We start from the raw sequence: 22,169 nt of genomic DNA, 5'->3' as shown, positions 1-22,169 counted from the left end.
TGGGAGGCCATCCCCAGCTGAGCCTCCGCCGTCTTCTTGCTGCAGCGGCGAATGTCCTCCCATCTCTTACAGCAGTGGGTGCCCCGTCTCTGGTGGGCCCCTAGGCTCCGGACCTCCATTCGATGGCACGCCAAATGTCCCTCTTCTGGTGGGCGCTGACCTACATGACATGCACAAGGGAAGAGGAACAGTCATTACCAACTGCACCGTCGTTGTGAGTGGCCCACTCCCTACTCTGGCCATTTGGCCCATTCCTTCCCATGCATTGTTGTTCTATGAACTCTGCCCCCTTCCCTCTTCCAACCAGCCCTCTCCACCCAGGCCTAGCCCATACAACGTGCTTCCAACTAACCTGTTGGTCTGGAGGACCGTACAGTAGGGTGTACTGGGGGAGGAGCCCGTCTACCAGTTTCTCCAAATCCTGTGCAGTGAAGGCAGGGGCCCTTTCCCCAGACGCAGCAGCCATCGTCGCTTCCAGACCGAGGTCACAGCGGCACTTGCAGTGTAGGTCCTCTCCTGTCAAAGGTCAGGTATCTAGTGATTGAACAGATAGAAAATGGCGGTGACGTTCGCGGCGGTGCGCATCATCACCGCCGGCGCACCTGTTCATTGGCTCCTGGGACCCACAGGGTCCAATGTTAACCAATGCAGCATTGCGCCGCGGTCTACGACCGCCTACCGCGATGGTGTGCAACGCCAGCGTAGTTACCCCACAATCCCATTGTCCCAGTTTAGAGGTCAGGCAGCCGCCATTTCAGGGGCCCACCTGGCTTAATTTACCTCTGCGTCACACATAGTTAGGCCTACACTCAACACACATACAGGAATGGTTTTGTGAGTGGTGTAGTCTTGTGTGTAACTGTGGGTACATACCTGGAGGAATAATGACTGATTCTTCGCTGTTGTCCTTCATAGGCACCGTCCACTGGGACAATTGAGAAGATGGAGGAATCCTCCGGTGTACCGACCGCTGGTGGACCTGTTGACAATGGAAGAGAGACATGTCATCGTCACCTACCGGTTTGACCGTGCCACAATCCCGGAACTATGTACCCAGTCGGAGCCAGACCTGATGTCACCAAGCCGCCATCCGACTGGAGTCCCCCCTGACGTGCAGGTGCTATCAGTGCTCCATTTACTTGCAAAAGGGTCTTTTCAGACAACAGTGGCCATGGCATCAGGGATGTCCCAGCTTATGTTTTCCAACGTCTTGTCTAGAGTGTTGTCTGCCCTGCTGAAACACGTAAGGAAATACATCATTTTCCTTGAGGTGGCAGATTTGCCTACAGTGAAAGGTGACTTCTATGCCCTTGGACATATCCCCAACGTCATAGGTGCCATTGATGGGACCCATGTACCTCTAGTCCCCCCCCCACAGGAGTGAACAGGTGTACAGGAACAGGAAGAGTTATCATTCAATGAATGTCCAGATGGTCTGTTTGGCAGACCAGTACATCTCGCAGGTAAATGCTATGTTCCCTGGTTCAGTACATGACGCCTACATCCTGCGGAATAGCAGCATCCCTGATATGATGGGTCAACTCCAGAGGCACCGTGTATGGCTATTGGGGGACTCCGGTTACCCCAACCTTTCCTGGCTATTGACCCAAGTGAGGAATCCCAGGACCAGGGCAGAGGAACGGTACAATGAGGCCCATGGGCGGACTAGGAGTGTGATCGAACGCACCTTCGGCCTCCTGAAGGCCAGGTTCAGGTGCCTCCATATGACAGGTGGATCCCTATTCTACTCACCGAAGAAGGTGTGCAAGATCATCATCGCCTCCTCCGTGCTCTATAATTTGGCTTTGCGACGCCAGGTGCCTTTTCTGCAGGAGGATGATCCAGATGACGGTGTTGTAGCAGCTGTGGAGTCTGTGGAGCCTGTGGACAGTGATGAGGATGAAGCTGATGAAGAAGACAATGACAACAGGGAGTCAGTCATACAGCAATATTTCCAGTGAGACACAGGTGAGAACATTTTCAGGTTTAACATTACATTAACTTTCACACGTCTACCTCTATCCTGTTTGTCGATTTCAATCACTAATTGGTAACTGAGTTGTACCCTTCCATTACGGTTTCACAGGTGTGGTTACCAATGTGTCAACTGCTTGCATCCTTCAAGGACTTGTGATGTGTAACATAGGTATGTTAGCCTTACAATGGGACACCCATTATGACACTGTCATTGATAATACATATTTACTATATCACAGACTGACTCCAGATTGTTTTGTGTTTCAAGGGTGTTTATTGAAGTGCTCAAAAATGGAGGGGGGTTGTAAAATGAGGATGGGTGGTGGTGGAGGAATGTCCAGTCTATTAGTCTCACAGGTGCATTGCCCATCTGGGCATAGGAAGTGGAGCTGGGGCAGTTTAAGTATGGACAGGGTAACAAAGTGGGACAGTGGGAGGACAATCAGGGTGGTCTCATTTCCTGGCGGGGGTCTTGCCATCTTGCTCTGTCCTGTTCCTGGATCTCAGGGACCGCTTGCTTGGTGGTTCTCTGTCTGCAGGGGGTGGGGTGCTGGTGTGTTGGTCCTGTGGCGGGGCGTCCTGTCCTAGCGCCGGCGGAGGTGGTGTGCAGGGGCCCCTTCGGAGTGCCACGGTGTCCCTCATGGTGTGATGTATGTCCTTCAGCACCCCTACGATGGTGCCCAAGGCGGAGCTGATGGTCCTGAGCTCCTCCTTGAACCCCAAATAGTGTTCCTCCTGCAGGCGCAGAGTCTACTGCAACTTGTCCCGGACCGTCGTCATCGTCTCCTGGGAGTGGTGGTATGCTCCCATCATGGAGGATAGGGCCTCGTGGAGAGTGGGTTCCCTTGGCCTGTCCGCCCCCTGTCGCACAGCAGCCCTCCCAGTTCCCCTGTGTTCCTGTGCCTCTGTCCCCTGGACCGTGTGCCCACTACCACTGCCCCCAGGTCCCTGTTGTTGTTCCGGTGGGTTACCCTGGGTTCCCTGTAGTTGTGGACACACCGCTGATTGACCTGTCCTTGGTAGGGAGGTTTGGGCCCGCTGGGTGGGTGCTGTGCTGGTGTTACCAGAGGGTGGAAGGTCAGTGTTGGGCTGTGCCTGTGCAAGGGGAACCGACTGTCCCGAGGCCCACGATGGTCCGGGCTGGTCATCAGGATCCAGTAGGGCAGAGCTGCTATCGTCACTGTGGGCCTCTTCTGGGGGTAGAGTGGTGTTGTCTGGACCCTCTGGTGTGGTGACGGTCTTGCGGGTTCCTGCAGGGGCATAATAGCATGATTATTGCATGTGTGTATGTAATGGTGTGCAATGGGTGGGTGTGTGTGTACCCCAGTGCAAGCATTCCTGTGTGTGGGTTTGTGTGATGATGGTTGGGGGGTGTTCTGGGTATGTGCAGTGGGCATGCTTTAGTGAGTGGTGTCTATGCTTAGTTGTGTCATGCAGGGCTTGGTGTTGGGATGGGTGGTTTGTGTTATCAGTACATTAGTGAGGATTTGGGGTGATAGGGGAGGGGGTGAGGGTGGGTGTGTGTGATAGCATGCAGGTAGGGTGGGGGATATGATAGTTAAGATTTGACTTACCAGTGTCCCATCCTCCACCGACTCCTCCGAGGCCCTCAGGAGGCAAGATGGTCAAGACTTGCTCATCCCATGTTGTTAGTTGTGGGGGAGGAGGTGGGGGTCAGCCGCCAGTCCGCTGCACCGTGATGTTGTGCCTGGAGACCGTTGAACGCACCTTCCCCCGTAGGTCATTCCACCTCTTCCTGATGTCCTCCCTATTTCTTGGGTGTTGTCCCACGGCGTTCACCCTGTCCACTATTCTGTGCCATAACTCCATCTTCCTGGCTATTAATGTGTGCTGTACCTGTGAGCCAAATAGCTGTGGCTCTACCCGGATGATTTCCTCCACCATGACCCTGAGCTCCTCCTCGGAGAAGCGGGGGTGTCTTTGGCGTGACATGGGGTGGTGTGTGTGATGTGTGGGGTGGTGTATGTGATGATGAGTGTGGTGAGTGTAGCGGTGTGTGGTGTTTTGTGCCTGGATGTTGTGTGGGTGAGGGTGTTGTGTGCCTCTGTGTGATGGGGTTGTCTATTCTGTGCTATCTCTCTGGCCTTCGTTCGTGATGTTTTGGTCGTAGGGGTTTGTGGGTGATGTGGGTGTGTGTTTTATATGGTATTCGGTGTGTGGGAGTGGTGTGTGTACGTGTATCAGGTGTGTGTATTTCGAAATGTCCAATGTGGCGGTGTTTTGTAGAAGTGTGTGTATTTTGAGCGCAGCGGTGTGTACCGCAAATGGAATTCCGCGGTTAAAAGACCGCTGCGTGGATTAGTGGGTTGTAATAGCATGGGCGTGTTTCTGTTGGCGTGGAGGTGGAGGATTTGTTATCGCCGGTTTATCACTGACCTTTGGTGTGGCGGAGTTTTGTGGGTGTCTGAATTTCGGCGGATTCCGTGATGTGTGTCATAATAGCTGTGGCGGAATTCCGTGGCCGCGGCGGTGTATTGGCGGTCTTCTGCACGGCGGTAAGCGCCTTTTACCGCCAATGTTGTAATGACCCCCTTATTACCCTAAACTAAACCTTTGTCTTTAAATGCACCTTCCTCTTATTCATACACAAAAAAATCATAAAACTGTTGCTTATTCCTATCTCTTAACCCTTTCACTTACTCTAACATGTCACTAGTTCTACTTTTTTCATGTTTAAAAAACAACAGACCTCTTTTGTATCAGTAACATGGTTGGCCTGACACCTAATAGATTTCCATAATTCTTTTAGAGGCTTCCAGGGGCTGGGACAACCTAAAGCTGTTTATGATGATCAGTTTTGTCTCCATTGGTATCATTCAGACTGGCTGTCCTTCAAGACAAGAGATAAGTTGTAGCTGCATTCTCCATCTCCTGGTAATATGGGATAGGAGAAAAAACTGTGACAGACTCCTACCATATCTCTCACCAGTATACTTGGAAAAACCTGCTAGCCGTGATGATCAGGCCTGCCCTGACAAGGAAGATGAATTCACAAATCTCAAATAGGTCATTGGTAGTACAAAAATGTTAGTCAACAATTCTGCCATTTTAGTAACAAAATATCACACTAAAACAGTTCCACTAATTCTCAGACAAATCCAGTGGAACAAACGCACACTCCTAGAACCTAAAATAATCCTCTTTGACAAACAAATATCACTCTTGTACCAAGTATGCTTCCCATCTTAAACAAATAGCAGAACATCACATTGACTGTACTATACCTATTGAACAATTATCATACAGCAAGTGCTTAGTTAAAATAAAGAACCACCCCAAACAAAATTACCGAGCCTGTTATACAACTGTTCAAGTGTTTTTCACTTAGACATTTTGGCTGCTGAACAGGTATTCTCAATTCACTAGGCCAATCTATATTTCTCAGAGGCCCATAAGAGGCCATCTTAAGATCCTATAATCTCCAACCACTCTAGGGTTGCTTTCGGTATTAGTATTTTTAAGGGGGAGGAAGTTTATACCTAACTGAATTCAATCCACTTTTAATGGCTTCCCACAAATATAAAAAGTCAGGAAATAAATTTTTCCTTTTGAATTACTGTGTTACAAAACAATGCACAAACTAACTCTTAATGGCCAACACACAAAAACCTGCCTCAACAAAACACAGAACTATTTCCGTTTGTCAATGGTTGCTTTTATTTTTAACAGGTGCTATAGCATCACACATTTCCAAAGACCCCTTAAAAAAGACATCGCCTAGAACTGCTTCCAGCAGATAAATCATGATAGTTCCTGGTTGAAGACCTTTCTGAAGAGTCAGAATCTGAGGAACCCCAGGAAAGGAGATGTTAGATATCTCACCTGCCTTTAAATATGAGGCCCCTGTGATGACCCTTCCTTTATATGAATAAATATATATCTATATCTTCACACACATATATATATATTTATATATATATATATATATATATATATTTAAATATATATATATATATATATATATATATATATATATATATATATTCAATGAAAAACAAAGGTTACAGGGATGATATAGTTAAGTTAACACTTCAAACGTCTAAAACAAGTGAAATTCAGCAGTTGCAGTTTTAGTGAACTGAGCTAACTGTAACTTACAGCCCCATAATGTACTGCTTATGACCTTACATATTACATCATTCATGACATGGTCAGTGACATCACTGATATGATGGCATCTAAAATTGCATCAGTGATGATATCACTGATGACATCATCCACACAAACACTCATACACCTACTCATTCACACACACAAACTCTTGTAAAGCCACACACATAGACATCTACTCACATACTTATTCACAGATACATAAAACTGGTGACATCCATACACTCATTCTCTCAAACAACGACTGAAACATCCAGTCACTCACCCAAACAATGCTAACCTTCATTTTCACAGACTTATACAGCTACCTGCACACCAACTCATACAACCATACACCTTCTCACTCACCCATTAATCTTAGAATCGCTCCAAAAAACCATTAATAGGTTAGTCATCTACAGACACATCCAGTCAATCAGTTATATAACTAGTCACACACCCACATATTCACCCATACAGTCACTGACACAGATACTAACTCATCAGTACAGTCACTTACACACCCAATCACTCAACTAAACAACTATTCACATGTAGAGACACTGACACACCCAGTAACTCAGCCATGTAGCCACTCACACACCCTCTCACTTACCAACACAAATAGGCACACATCCACTCTCTCACTATATAAAAACTGACACACCCACTCACTTTAGGAAAAATACACTCATACACCCAGTCACTCTCACATAAAGTAACTGACACAGCTACCCCCTTATACTTACAGCCATTCATACACCCTCTCACTCACCCATTCAGTAACTGCATTACCAGCACACTCACCAATACAATGACACCCATTCACTTGCTCAGATAACCACTCTGAAACCCACTCGCTCTCCTATACAGCCACTCACATACCCACTCAGTGAAACAAATACACCTACTAACACATACACCTACTTACAGATCCTCTTACTGTCCAATGCAGCAAATGAGGCAACCACTCACTCACCCACAGAGACACTCACATAGCCATTCATACATCGCTCCAGGAATTTGCACTTATTGGGTGATGTGATTTTATATGTTATAAGTGATGTCATCAGTGATGTCACTGACCATGTCATGAGTGAATTAATATGTGAAGTTATAAGCAGTGCATTATGGGGGCACAAGTTATAGTTAGCTCAGTTAACTATAACTGCTGAATTTCACTGGTTTTGTACGTTTGGAGTGTTAACCTAACTATAACGTTCCTGTAACCTTTGTTTTTTTCAATGAATTTCTATGGTTTTTGTAATTCTCTTTCCTAACTATAATGTCCCTGTAACCTTTGTTTTTTTTAGTGATTTTCTATGGCTTCTGTAATTCAATGTCCTAACTATAACATCCATAAAACATATTTTTTTTTTTTAGTGAATTTTTATAGTTTTTCTAATTCAATTTTCTAACTACAACGCCCCTGTAACCTTTTTTCAGTGAATATAGAGGTGACGGTGTGCATTTTACAGATGAAGGCAACAGAGCTTTTATTTCAAACCTAAAATTCTGCACCGCACTTACATGTAACTAAAAAATAGTTACAATAAAGTCAAAGGCTCTTGGCAGGGCCACCCTTGTGCCCAAAACTCTTGATAATTTTCTTAATCAATGTCGTTTTAAAAACAATTTCATAATATTTGCGAGGATGCAGTGAAAACAGAAAACAAAAGCAGGCTTTCAATTCACAGCAGCTCTTTCACAAATAATAGGTATATATTTAAAAAATCTTAAGAATCAGACATCCATTTTAACATTCTAAGATAGTCAACAGATATATATATATGTTTTTCCCACACTATATATAAGTAAGTTTAAGTAACTATTTTTATACTACATAGAGTGGCTATGGATCTGAGTTTGTAAATGAGTACATCTGTAACTGAATTCATGCGGGTCTCACTGGGTGTTGAGAAAGTGTGCCAGAGTCTGAGTGGGTCTATGAGTGATATGTGAGTGAGTGTGTAACAATGTAGGTGAGTTTCTGAGGAAGTGCAGGGGTGTCTGAATGGGCGTGTCACTTACTCCATGTCACTCTCACTGCATCTCCGAGTGAGTGCATAACGCTGTCAGTGAGTCTGTAAGTTAGTGCATAACAGTCTGATTACAGCTCTCAGTGAGTGCACAACAGTGTCAGTGAGTCTGTGAGTGAGAGCAAAACACTCTGATTTGGCCTGTGAGAGAGTACGTAATAATCTTGGTGGGTCTCTGAGTGATCGCTTGAGGGACTTACTGGCTGTGTGAGTGAGTGCTTGAGAGTCTCACTGGCTGTATGAGTGAGTACATAAAGATCAACTTTACAAAACACTAATCATCAACACTCCTGATAACTTAGTCATTTTTAGGACTAAGTGGGAATCATGACTCGGTCCCCTAGAAGAAACGGAATGGATGGAAGCCTTGATGGCGCCCAAGGTATTGGCAATATCGGCGAGGTTCCGCATGATACAATTCTATTATTTATATGGGGCCTATCTGACACCATCGAAACTACACAAAATGGGAGCCCGCCCTTCTGCCTAATCCCCAAGATGCCCGAATGAACCAGCAGACTTCTTTCATATGGTATGGACCTGTCAAAAAATACAAAAGTACTGGGAAGGGGTGATCCGAGATATAGGAAGGGCACTGGGTCAAGAAATACAAACATCAGCTAAGCTAATCCTATTGGAGGTAAAGGAAGAAATGGGAGGAACACATGCTAAACTAACACTGACAGCTATGGCATTATTAGTCGCTAATAGAGATATCGCTGCAGCGTGGACGTCCCCATAAGGCCAGTTGATCCAGAAATGGAGGAAGGGTGTGGATTGGTGTGCCAATCAGGAGAAACTGGTATTTGAGCCTAGAGGGTGCCCACACAAATTCAAAAAGATATGGGGATGATGGCTAGAATTGATGACATAAACCAGATACGTAATAAGATACTTAATGTTTCAAGGGGACACTACGGTGGCTAGATCTGCTGATAGCACCACAACCCATTATTGTTGATGGCTAACAACGATACTAAAACAATGATAAGATGTACAAATTCCATGCATCCTTGCCTTGTACTTGAACCTGTTTTTTCCTTCCTTTTCTATATATGTCTGAAAAACAATAAAAATGTGTTCATAAAAAAAAAACACTGGAATACTGCTGGGCTCGCACTCTGAAATTGGGCTTTTTTAAAGGCAAAAAACAGGGGGGCAGACAGATTTTAAACACAATTTAAATCGAAGAAATAGATTAAACCTGTCTCCTAAAAACACACTCTGCAAGATGTATGTAGCCTTTTTACCTAGAAGAAAAAATGGGGGGGGGGATTATGTGCCACAAACTAGCAAGGCAATTAACAAAGTCACGGCAAAAACAAATAAATAAAAAACACCACTTTAAAAGAGGCCAGGCTGCCAGAAACGCAGAGAGTCCACAGTAAAACAGACACAGGTAGCTTAAATAAACACTTCTGAACAAAGAATTCTATTTACCCAGACAAATCTCAGGGCTCCTTACCTAGGTCTTTTTGCAATTCTTGAACACTGGGCTGTATCAGGACACAGGGAAGATGCTGAGGCTCACAAAATGGAGGTGGCTGTCTTGGGCTTCCCTCCACAAACTTAAGGGGCCAGAGCAGGAGTTGGGACGGGCGGGGCTCAGGTGCAACAGGGACTCAGAGAGCCAATCAGCTAAGTCCAGTCCCTGTGGGCAGGGGGAAAGGCAGCTGCTGCTCTATTCAGAATCTCATTGGATACAGACAGGCTGAATCCACACTTCCAAGCTAGCAGAGTCTACTTTCCAGTTAAGGGAGAGATTGTTTAAAAAACAAACACTGGAATACTGCTGGGCGCGCAGTCTTAAATCGGGCTTTTTTAAAGGCAAAAAGCGGGGGCAGACAGTTTCTAAACACAATTTAAATCCCAGAAACAGATTAAAACAGTCTCCTAAAAACACACTCTGCAAGATATGTGTAGCCTTTTTAATTAGAAGAAAAAAGGAGAGGGGAGCTTAGTGCCACAAACTATCCAGGCAATTCACACATTCACAGCAAATATGAATAAAAAAAAACACCACTTTAAAAGAGGACAGTCTGCCTGAAACACAGAGTCCACAGTAAAACAGACACAGGTAGCTGAAAAAAACACTTTTGAACAAATATTACTATTTACCAAGAAAAATCTCAGGGCTCCTTACCTAGGTCTTTTTGCAATCCTTGAACACTGGGCTGTATCAGGACACAGGGAAGATGCTGAGGCTCACAATATGGAGGTGGCTGTCTTGGGCTTCCCTCCACAAACTTAAGGGGGCAGAGCAGGTGTGGGACGGTGGGGCTCATGTGCAACAGGGACTCAGAGAGCCAATCAGCTAAGTCCAGTCCCTGTGGGCAGGGGGAAAGGCAGCTGCTGCTCTGTTCAAAATCTACCTGGATACAGACAGGCTCAATCTACCCTTCCAACCTAGCAGAGTCTACTTTCCAGGTAAGGGAGAGATTGTTTAAAAAGCACACACTGGAATACTGCTGGGCGCGCAGTCTGAAATTGGGCTTTTTTAAAGGGAAAAAACAGGGGGGCAGACAGTTTTTAAACACAATTTAAATCACAGAAACAGATTAATACAGTCTCCTAAAAACACACTCTGCAAGATGTATGTAGCCTTTTAACATAGAAGAAAAGGGGGGGTTGGGTACAACAAAGTAGCAAGGCAATTCACACAGTCACGGCAAAAACAAATAAAAAAAAAAAACACTTTAAAAGAGGCCAGGCTACCTGAAACACAGAGTCCACAGAAAAACAGAAACAGGTACCTGAAATAAACACTTTTGAACAAATAATACTATTTACCCTGAAAAATGTCAGGGCTCCTTACCTAGGTCTTTTTGCAATCCTTGAACACTGGGCGGTATCAGGACACAGGGAAGAAGCTGAGGCTCACACAGTGGAGGTGGCTGTCTTGGGCTTCCCTCCACAAACTTAAGGGGCCAGAGCAGGTTTGGGACGATGGGGCTCAGGTGCAACAGGGACTCAGAGAGCCAATCAGCTAAGTCCAGTCCCTGTGGGCACTGGGAAAGGCAGCTGCTGCTCTATTCAGAATCTCCTTGGATACAGACAGGCTGAACCCACCCTTCCAAGCTAGCAGAGTCTACTTTCCAGGTAAGGGAGGGATTGTTTAAAAAACAAACACTGGAATACTGCTGGGCGCGCACTCTGAAATCGGGCTTTTTTAAAGGCAAAACACAGATGGGCAGACAGTTTTTAAACACAATTTAAATCACAGAAATAGATTAAAACAGTCTCCTAAAAACACACTCTGCAAGATGTATGTAGCCTTTTTACTTAGAAGAAAAAGGGGGGGGGGAGTTATGTGCCCCAAACTTGAAAGGCAATTCACACAGTCAGAGCAAAAACAAATTAAAAAAAAACAGCACTTTAAAAGAGGCCAGTCTGCCTGAAACACAGAGAGTCCACAGTAAAACATACACAGGTAGCTGAAATAATCACTTTTGAACAAATAATACTATTTACCCAGAAAATTTTCAGGGCTCCTTAACTAGGTCTTTTTGCAATCCTTGAACACTGGGCTGTATCAGAACCCAGGGAAGATGCTGAGGCTCACAAAATGGAGGTGGCTGTCTTGGGCTTCCCTCCACAAACTTAAGGGGTCAGAGCAGGTGTTGGAGGCGGGGCTCAGGTGTAACAGAGACTCAGAGAGCCAATCAGCTAAGTCCAGTCCCTGTGGGCACGGGGAAAGGCAGCTGCTGCTCTATTGAGGATCTCCTTGGATACAGACAGGCTGAATCCACAATTCCAAGCTAGCAGAGCCTACTTTCCAGGTAAGGGAGAGAGTATTTAAAAAACAAACACTGGAATACTGCTGGGCACGCACTCTGAAATCAGGTTTTTTTAAAGGCACAAAACAGGGGGGCAAACAGTTTTTAAACACAATTTAAATCACAGAAACAGATTAAAACAGTCTCCTAAAAACACACTCTGGAAGATGTATGTAGCCTTTTTACTTAGAAGAAAAAATGGGGAGTTAGGTGCAAAAACTAGCAAGGCAATTCACACAGTCACAGCAAAAACAAATAAAAAAAAAGCCACTTTGAAACAGAGAGTCCAGAGTTAAACAGACACAGGTAGCTGAAATAAACACTTTTGAACAAATAATACTATTTACCCAGAGAAATCTCAGATCTCCTTACCTAGGTCTTTTGGCAAATCTTGAACACTGGGCTGTATCAGGACACAGGGAAGATGCTGAGGCTCACAAAATGGAGGTGGCTGTCTTGGGCTTTCCTCTACAAACTTAAGGGGCCAGAGCATGTGTGGGACGGCGGGGCTCAGGTCCAACAGGGACTCAGATAGCCAATCAGCGAAGTCCAGTCCCTGTGGGCACAGGGAAAGGCAGCTGCTGCTCTATTCAGAATCTCCTTGGATACAGACAGGCTAAATCCATACTTCCAACCTAGCATTCTACCTTCCAGGTAAGGGAGAGATTGTTTAAAAAACAAACACTTGAATACTGCTGGGCACTCACTCTGAAATAGGGCTTTTTTAATTGCAGAAAACAGGGGGGCAGACAGTTTTAAAACACAATATAAATCACAGAAACAGATTAAAACAGTCTCCTAAAAACACACTCTGCAAGATGTATGTAGCCTTTTTACTTAATAGAAAATAGGGGAGGGTTTTGTGCCACAAACTAGCAAAGCAATTCACACAGTAACGGGAAAAACAAATAAAAAAAAAAAAACACCACTTTAAATGAGGCCAGGCTACCTGAAACACAGAGAGTCCACAGTAAAACAGACACATGTAGCTGAAATAAACACTTTTGAACAAATGGTACTATTTCCCAGAAATATCTCAGGGCTCCTTACCTATGTCTTTTTGTAAGCCTTGAACATTGGGCTGTATCAGGACGCAAGGAAGATTCTGAGGCTCACAAAATGGAGGAGGCTGTCTTGGGATTCCCTCCACAAACTTAAGGGGCCAGAGCAGGTGTGGGGGCGGGGCTCAGGTGCGACTGGGACTCAGAGAGCCAATCAGCTAAGTCCAGTCCCTGTGGCCAGGGGGAAAGGCAGTTACTGCTTTATTCAGAATCTCCTAGGATACAGACGGGCTGAATCCACACTTCCAAGCTAGAAGGGTCTTCTTTCCAGTTAAGGGAGAGATTGTTTAAAAAACAAACACTGGAATACTGCTGGGCGCGCATTCTGAAATTGGGCTTTTTTAAAGGCAAAAAACAGGGGGGCAGACAGTTTTTAAACACAATTTAAATCACAGAAATAGATTGAAACAGTCTCCTAAAAACACACTCTGCAAGATGTATGTAGCCTTTTTACTTAGAAGAAAAAAGAAGGGTGTATGTGCCACAAACTAGCAAGGCAATTCACATAGTCACGGCAAAAACAAATATAAAAAAAAACACTACTTTAAAAGATACCAGGCTGCCTGAAACACAGAGAGTCCACAGTAAAACAGACACAGGTAGCTGAAACAAACACTTAGGAACAAATAATACTATTTACCCAGACAAATTCTCAGAGCTCCTTACCTAGTTCTTTTTGCAATCCTTGAACACTGGGCTGTATCAGGACACAAGGAAGATGCTGAGGCTCACAAAATGGAGGTGGCTGTCTTGGGCTTCCCTCCACAAACGTAATGGACCAGAGCAGGTGTGGGACGGCGGGGCTCAGGTGCAACAGGGACGCAGAGAGCCAATCAGCTAAGTCCAGTCCCTGTGGGCACGGGGAAAGGCAGCTGCTGCTCTATTCAGAATCTCCTTGGATACAGACAGGCTGAATCCACCCTTCCAAGCTAGCAGAGTCTACTTTCCATGTAAGGGAGAGATTGTTTAAAAAACAAACACTGGAATACTGCTGGGTGCGCACTCTGAAATTGGATTTTTTTAAAGGCAAAAACCAGGGGGGCAGACAGTTTTTAAACACAATTTAAATCACAAAAACAGATTAAAACAGTCTCCTAAAAACACACTCTGCAAGATGTATGTAGCCTTTTTACTTAGAGGAAGAGGGGGGGGATGTGCCACAAACTAGCAAGGCAATTCACACAGTCACAGCAAAAATGGATTTTAAAAAACACCACTTTAAAAAAGGCCAGGCTGCCTTTGACCCTGTCACCAGGCAGGTCACTCCCCCCATCTGCCACGCAGCCCCCTGTGGGTTGAACCTCTGTTGCCGCTTTTGCCGCCTGACTATTCGCTCCCTTTTTTCTGTACCCCTGCGCTTGGCTTCTGTGCCACTTCGTTTTTTTCATTCTGTGCCCATGTGTTTTGCTTTCTGTACCCCTGTGCTCTGTCGTCCCTCTCCCGCCGTTTTTTCCCCGGGTTTTCCCCAGGGTTTTTCCTCGGGTTTTTCCTTTGCTGCTGAGCCCCTGCTGCCCCGCCCCCTTCACTCCCATTGGCTGCCCCGCTCCCACCTCCGAGTTGCACCTCCCTCCCTCTGCCCTCATATGGAGGCCGCGAAGCGGGCACGCCGCTGGCGCGCCTAAGGCAAGCCCGTCAGCGCCCGTCCGCACCTGGACCGCACCCAGCACCAGAACCCCTGGAACCCGCAACGCCAGACTGCACAAAGACGCAAGCACCCTCCACGCACTCAACACCAGACGAGACCACCCCTGCTACCAGACCACCCCGAAAAGCACCCAGGGGCCTTTCACCTGCCGGAACTGCAGATTCACCAGCATCCAACCCTTCACACCACCATCCAGAGAACCCAACCACCTCTGCTGCATCCTCCTCAACACCGCTCCGCTCGCAAGCACGCCATTGAACTTTGGGACCTCCTAGACTCCACTGCCCCCGACGTCTCCTTCCTGACGAAGACCTGGCTGAACACCACCTCAGCACCAGACATCGCCATAGCCATCCCACAGGGCTACAAGATCTCCCGCAGAGACCGCACCAACGGAGTGGGAGGAGGAATCGCCATCATCCACAAAGACTCCATCAAAATCTCAACGGACACCGATGACACCCTGACCACCGCCGAGCACATGCACTTCCAGATCCACACCGACCCCAACACCACCCTCAGAGGAACTCTCATCTACAGACCTCCCGGACCCCGCCCACAGTTCAGTGACACCATCGCCGACCTCATCAGCACCCACGCCCTCGCTTCCACGGACTACATCCTCCTTGGGGACCTGAACTTCCACCTCGAGAACAACAACAATGCCACTCCACCGCCCTGATCGCCAACCTCACCAACCTCGGACTCAAACAGCTTGTAACGACACCCACTCACGCCGCTGGAAACATGCTCGACCCCATCTTCTCCGCAAACCCCCACGTCTCCTTCAACCACACCACCAAACCACACTGGATCGACCACAGATGCGTCCACTTCACCTTCAGAAAACCCACCACACACCACCGCACCCAACAGCTACCACGCAGCTGCTGGGGCAAGGTCACCGAGGACCAACTGACTACCGCCCTCGCCCTTAGACCACCCACCGACCCAGACACTGCCGCGACCAACCTCACACAGTGGATCAACGACTGCTCCAACACCCTCGCCCCTCTCAAGACCTTTACAACCAACCACACCAACAAGAAAGCCGCCTGGTTCACTGAGGACCTCTGGATCTCCAAGCACACCTGTCGGAAGCTGGAGAAGAAATGGCTCCATGACCGAACACCAGACAACCACACAGCCCTCAAGAGCGCCACTCGCAGACATCACCAACTCATCAGGACCACCAAGAAGACCCCCTTCAAGGACCGCCTAGACAACAACGCACACAACACTAAAGAGCTCTTCAGCATCGTGAAAGAACTCTCCAACCCCAGCTCCATCACCAACAACATCCCGCCATCTCAAGACCTGTGCGACTCCCTGGCCACCTTTATCCACCACTAGATCACCGACATCCACAACAGCTTCAACGCGACCCCCACGCACCCACCACCGAGTCCACCACCCCTGCGACTACCACTCGCACCAGTTGCCTGACCGTCTGGTCCAGCGTCAGCGACGAAGACACCATCAAAACCATGAACTACATCCACTCCGGATCCCCATCGGACCCCTGCCCTCACCACGTCTTCAACAAAGCCAGCGCAGCCATCGTGCCCCACCTCCGGGAAACAATCAACTGTTCCTTCGAGACAGCAACCTTCTCAGAAAGCTGGAAGCACGCCGAGATCAACCCCCTTCTGAAGAAGCCCAAGGTGGACCCCAAGGACCTCAAGAACTTCCGGCCCATCTCCCTGCTCCCTTTCCCGGCAAAAGTGACCGAGAAGATTGTCAACAAACAGCTGACCCGCTACCTCGAAGTCAACAACATCCTGGACCCTTCCCAATCCGGTTTTCGCAGTAACCACAGCACCGAGACCGCCCTCATCGCTGCCACTGACGACATCCGAACCCTGATGGACAAAGGAGAAACAGCCGCCCTCATCCTCCTGGACCTATCAGCAGCCTTTGACACGGTCTGCCACCGCATCCTATCAGCACGCCTCCATGACGCCGGTATCCAAGAGAAGGCCCTGGCCTGGACCACATCCTTCCTCACCGGCAGAACCCAGAGCGTCCGCCTCCCACCCTTCCGCTCCAAAACCACTGAGATCATCTGCGGCGTCCCACAGGGATCCTCCCTCAGCCCGACACTGTTCAATATCTACATGGCCCCCCTCGCCCACATCGCACAACAACACAACCTCAACATCATCTCCTACGCCGACGACACCCAGCTGATCATATCCCTCACCGAAGATCCCCACACCGCCAAAGCTAACCTCCACCGAGGAATGAAGGCCGTAGCCGACTGGATGAAGGACAGCAGACTGAAGCTGAACTCAGACAAGACGGAGGTCCTCATTCTCGGACCCACCCCATCAGCCTGGCATGACTCTTGGTGGCCCACGTCACTAGGCACCGCCCTGGAACCCACGGTCCACACACGCCACCTGGGGGTGATCCTCGACTCCACTCTCTCCATGACCAGGCAAGTCAACGTCGTCTCCGCGTCCTGCTTCAACACCCTCCGTATGCTCGGCAGGATCTTCAAATGGAACCCCCTCGACACAAGAAAAAACGTTACCCAGGCCCTCATCACCAACAGACTCGACTACGGGAACGCCCTCTACTCAGGAATTACAAACAAGCTCCTGAGACGACTCCAACGCATCCAGAACACCTCGGCCCGACTCATCCTCGATGTCCCTTGCTGCAGCCACATCACACTTCACCTGAGAGGCCTGCACTGGCTTCCCGTCAACAAAAGGATCACCTTCAAGCTCCTGATCCACGCACACAAAGCACTGCACAACACCGGACCCACCTACCTCAATAACCGACTCAGCTTCCACGCCCCCACCCGATGCCTCCGCTCAGCCAACCTCGCCCTCGTCACAGTCACCCGCATCTGAAAAACCACCGCCGGCGGCAGATCCTTCTCCTACCTCGCCACCAAAACCTGGAACACTCTCCCCACCATCCTATGACAGACCCAGGACCTGCTGGTCTTCAGAAGACTCCTCAAGACCTGGCTCTTCGACCAGTAGCACCCCCCCAGCGCCTTGAGACCCTCGTGGGTATGTAGCGCGCTTTACAAATGCAGTGATTGATTGAGTGAAACAAAGAGAGTCCACAGTAAAACAGACACAGGTAGCTGAAATAAACACTTTTGAACAAACAATACTATTTACCCAGACAAATCTCAAGGCTCCTTACCTAGGTCTTTTTGCAATCCTTGAACACTAGGCTGTATCGGGACACAGGGAAGATGCTGACGCTCACAAAATGGAGGTGGCTGTCTTGGGCTGTCCTCCACAAACTTAAGGGGCCAGAGCAGGTGTTGGAGGCGGGGCTCAGGTGCAACAGGGACTCAGAGAGCCAATCAGCTAAGTCCAGTCGCTGTGGGCAGGGGGAAAGGCAGCTGCTGCTCTATTCAGAATCTCCTTGAATACAGACAGGCTGAATCCACACTTCCAAGCTAGCAGAGTCTACCCTCCAGGTAAGGGAGAGATTGTTTAAAAAACAAACACTGGAATACTGATGGGCGCGCACTCTGAAATCGGGCTCTTTTAGTTGCAAAAAACAGGGGGGCAGACAGTTTTTAAACACAATATAAATCACAGAAACAGATTAAAACAGTCTCCTAAAAACACACTCTGCAAGATCTATGTAGCCTTTTTACTTAGAAGTAAAGGGGGGGGGGTTATGTGCCACAAACTAGCAAGGCAATTCACACAGTCAAGGCAATTTTCTTTTTAAAAAACACCACTTTAAAAGAGGCCAGGCTGCCTGAAACACAGAGAGTCCACAGTAAAACAGAAACAGGTGGCTGAAATAAAAACTTTTGAACAAATAATACTATTCACCCAGACAAATCTCAGGGCTCCTTGCCTAGGTTTTCTTGCAAACCTTGAACACTGGGCTGTATCAGGATATGGGGGAGATGCTGAGGCTCACAAAATGGAGGTGGCAGTCTTTTGCTTCCCTCCATAAAACTTAAGCGGCCAGAGCAGGTGTGGGGGGACGGGGCTCAGGTGCAACAGGGACTCAGAGAGCCAATCAGCTAAGTCCAGTCCCTGTAGGCAGGGGGAAAGGGAGCTGCTGCGCTATTCAGAATCTCCTTGGATACAGACAGGCTGAATCCACACTTCCAAGCTAGCAGAGTCTACTTTCCAGAAAAGGGAGAGATTTAAAAAAAAACAAACACAGGAATACTGCTGGGCGCTCACTCTTAAATCGTTGTTTTTTAAAGGCAAAAAACAGAGGGACAGACAGTTTTTAAACACAATTTAAATCACAGAACGGATTAAAACTGTTTCCTAAAAACACACTCTGCAAGATTTATGTAGCCTTTTTACTTAGAAGAAAAAACGGTGGGGGTTGGTTATGTGCCACAAACTAGCAAAGCAATTCACACAATAACAGCAAAAACAAATTTTTTAAAAACACCACTTTAAACAGGCCAGGCCATCTGAAACACAGAGAGTCCACAGTAAAACAGAAACAGATAGCTGAAATAAACACTTTTGAACAAATAATACTATTCACCCAGAAAAATCTCAGGGCTCCTTACCTAGGTCTTTTTGCAATCCTTGAACACTGGACTGTATCAGAACACAGGGAAGATGCTCAGGCTCACAGAATGGAGGTGGCTTCTTGGGCTTCCCTCCACAAACTTAAGGAGCCAGAAAAAAACACCACTTTAAAAGTGACCAGGCTGCCTGAAACACAGAGAGTCCACACTTAAACAGACACAGGTAGCTGAAATAAACACTTTTGAACAAATAATACTATTTACTCAGAAAAATCTCAGGGCTCCTTGACTATGTCTTTTTGCAATCCTTGAACACTGGGATGTATCAGGACACAGGGAAGATGCTGAGGCTCACAAAATGGAGGTGGTTGCTGTGGGCTTCCCTCCAAAAACTTAAGGGGCCAAAGCAGGTGTGGGGGGGTGGGGCTCAGGTGCAACAGGGACTCAGAGATCCAATCAGCTAAGTGCAGTCCCTGTGGGCAGGGTGAAAGGCAGCTGCTGCTCTATTCAGAATCTCCTTGGATACAGACAGGCTGAATCCACACTTCCAAGCTAGCAGAGTCTACTTTTCAGGTAAGGGAGAAATTGTTTAAAAAACAAACATTGGAATACTGCTGTGCGCGCACTCTGAAATCTGGCTTTTTTAAAGGTAGAAAACAAGGGGGCAGACAGTTTTTAAACACAATTTAAATCACAGAAACAGATTAAACAGTCTCCTAAAAGACACTCTGCAAGATGTATGTAGCCTTTTTACTTAGAAGAAAAAACTTCGGTTTAGGTGCAAAAACTAGCAAGGCAATTCACACAGTCACGGCAAAAACAATTAAAAAAAAAACACCACTTTAAAAGAGACCAGGCTGCCTGAAACACAGAGAGTCCACAGTTAAACAGACACAGGTAGCTGAAATAAACACTTTTGAACAAATAATACTATTTACCCAGAAAAATCTCAGGGCTCCTTGCCTATGTCTTTTTGCAATCCTTGAACACTGGGATGTATCAGGACACAGGGAAGATGCTGAGGCTCACAAAATGGAGGTGGTTGTCGTGGGCTTCCCTCCACAAACTTAAGGGGCCAAAGCAGGTGTGGGGGGGCGGGGCTCAGGTGCAACAGGGACTCAGAGATCCAATCAGCTAAGTGTAGTCCCTGTGGGCAGGGTGAAAGGCAGCTGCTGCTCTATTCAGAATCTCCTTGGATACAGACAGGCTGAATCCACACTTTCAAGCTAGCAGAGTCTACTTTTCAGGTAAGGGAGAAATTGTTTAAAAAAACAAACATTGGAATACTGCTGGGCGCTCACTCTGAAATCTGGCTTTTTAAAAGGTAGAAAACAAGGGGGCAGACAGTTTTTAAACACAATTTAAATCACAGAAACAGATTAAACAGTCTCCTAAAACACACTCTGCAAGATGTATGTAGCCTTTTTACTTAGAAGAAAAAATTGGGGGTTAGGTGCAAAAACTAGCAAGGCAATTCACACAGTCACTGCAAAAACAATTAAAAAAAAAACACCACTTTAAAAGAGACCAGGCTGCATGAAACACAGAGAGTCCGCAGTTAAACAGACACAGGTAGCTGAAATAAACACTTTTGAACAAATAATACTATTTACCCAGAAAAATCTCAGGGCTCCTTACCTATGTCTTTTTGCAATCCTTGAACACTGGGATGTATCAGGACACTGGGAAGATGCTGAGGCTCACAAAATGGAGGTGGTTGTCGCGGGCTTCCCTCCACAAACTTAAGGGGCCACAGCAGGTGTCGGGGGGGGGCCTCAGGTGCAACAGGGACTTAGAGATCCAATCAGCTAAGTACAGTCCCTGTGGGCAGGGGAAAAGGCAGCTGCTGCTCTATTCAGAATCTCCTTGGATACAGATAGGTCGAATCCACACTTCCAAGCTAGCGGAGTCTACTTTCCAGGTAAGGGAGAGATTGTTTCAAAAACAAACACTGGAATACTGCGGGACGCTCACTCTGAAATCGGGATTTTTTAAAGGCAAAAAAAAGGGGGCAGTCAGTTTTTAAACACAATATAAATCACAGAAACAGATTAAAACAGTCTCCTAGAAACACACTCTGCAAAATGAATGTAGGCTTTTTAATTAGAAGTAAAGGGGGGGGGGGCTATGTGCCACAAACTAGCAAGGCAATTCACACAGTCACAGCAAAAATTGATTTAAAAAAAAACACCACTTTAAAAGAGGCCGGGCTGCCTGAAACACAGAGAGTGCACAGTAAAACACACACAGGTAGCTGAAATAAACACTTTTGAACAAATAATACTATTTGCCCAGAAAAATCTCAGGGCTCCTTATCTAGGTCTTTTTCAATCCTTGAACACTGGGCTGTATCAGGACACAGGGAAGATGCTGAGGCTCAAAAAATGGTGTTAGCTGTCTTGGTCTTCCCTCCACAAACTTAAGGGGCCAGAGCAGGTGTGGGGCCGGGTCTCAGGTGCAACAGGAACTCAGAGAGCCAATCAGCTAAGTCAAGTCCCTGTGGTCAGGGGGAAAGGCAGCTGCTGCTCTATTCAGAATCTCCTTGGATACAGACAGGCTGAATCCACACTTCCAAGCTAGCAGAATCAACTTTCGAGGAAACTGAGAGATTGTTTAAAAAACAAACACTGGAATACTGCTGGCCGTGCACCCTTAAATCGTGATTTTTTAAAGGCAAAAAACAGGGGGCAGACAGTTTTAAAACACAATTTAAATCACAGAAACAGATTAAAACAGTCTCCTAAAAACACACTCTGAAAGATGTATGTAGCCTTTTTACTTAGAAGATAAAAGGGGGGGGGGTTATGTGCCACAAACTAGCACGGCAATTCACACAGTCACAGCAAAAACAAATTTAAAAAAAAACACCACTTTAAAAGAGATCAGGCTGCCTGAAACACAGAGAGTCCACAGTAAAACAGACACAGGTAGCTGAAATAAACACTTTTGAACAAATAATACAATTTACCCAGACAAATCTCAGGGCTCCTTACCTAGGTCCTTTTGCAATCCTTGAACAGTGGGCTGTATCAGGATGCAGGGAAGATGCTAAGACTCACAAAATGGAGGTGGCTG

This window comes from Pleurodeles waltl, chromosome 10 (assembly GCF_031143425.1).
Source record: "Pleurodeles waltl isolate 20211129_DDA chromosome 10, aPleWal1.hap1.20221129, whole genome shotgun sequence".
Lineage (NCBI taxonomy): Eukaryota > Metazoa > Chordata > Amphibia > Caudata > Salamandridae > Pleurodeles > Pleurodeles waltl.
The sequence above is the reverse complement of the archived record's forward strand: the minus strand, read 5'-3'. Positions refer to the sequence as shown.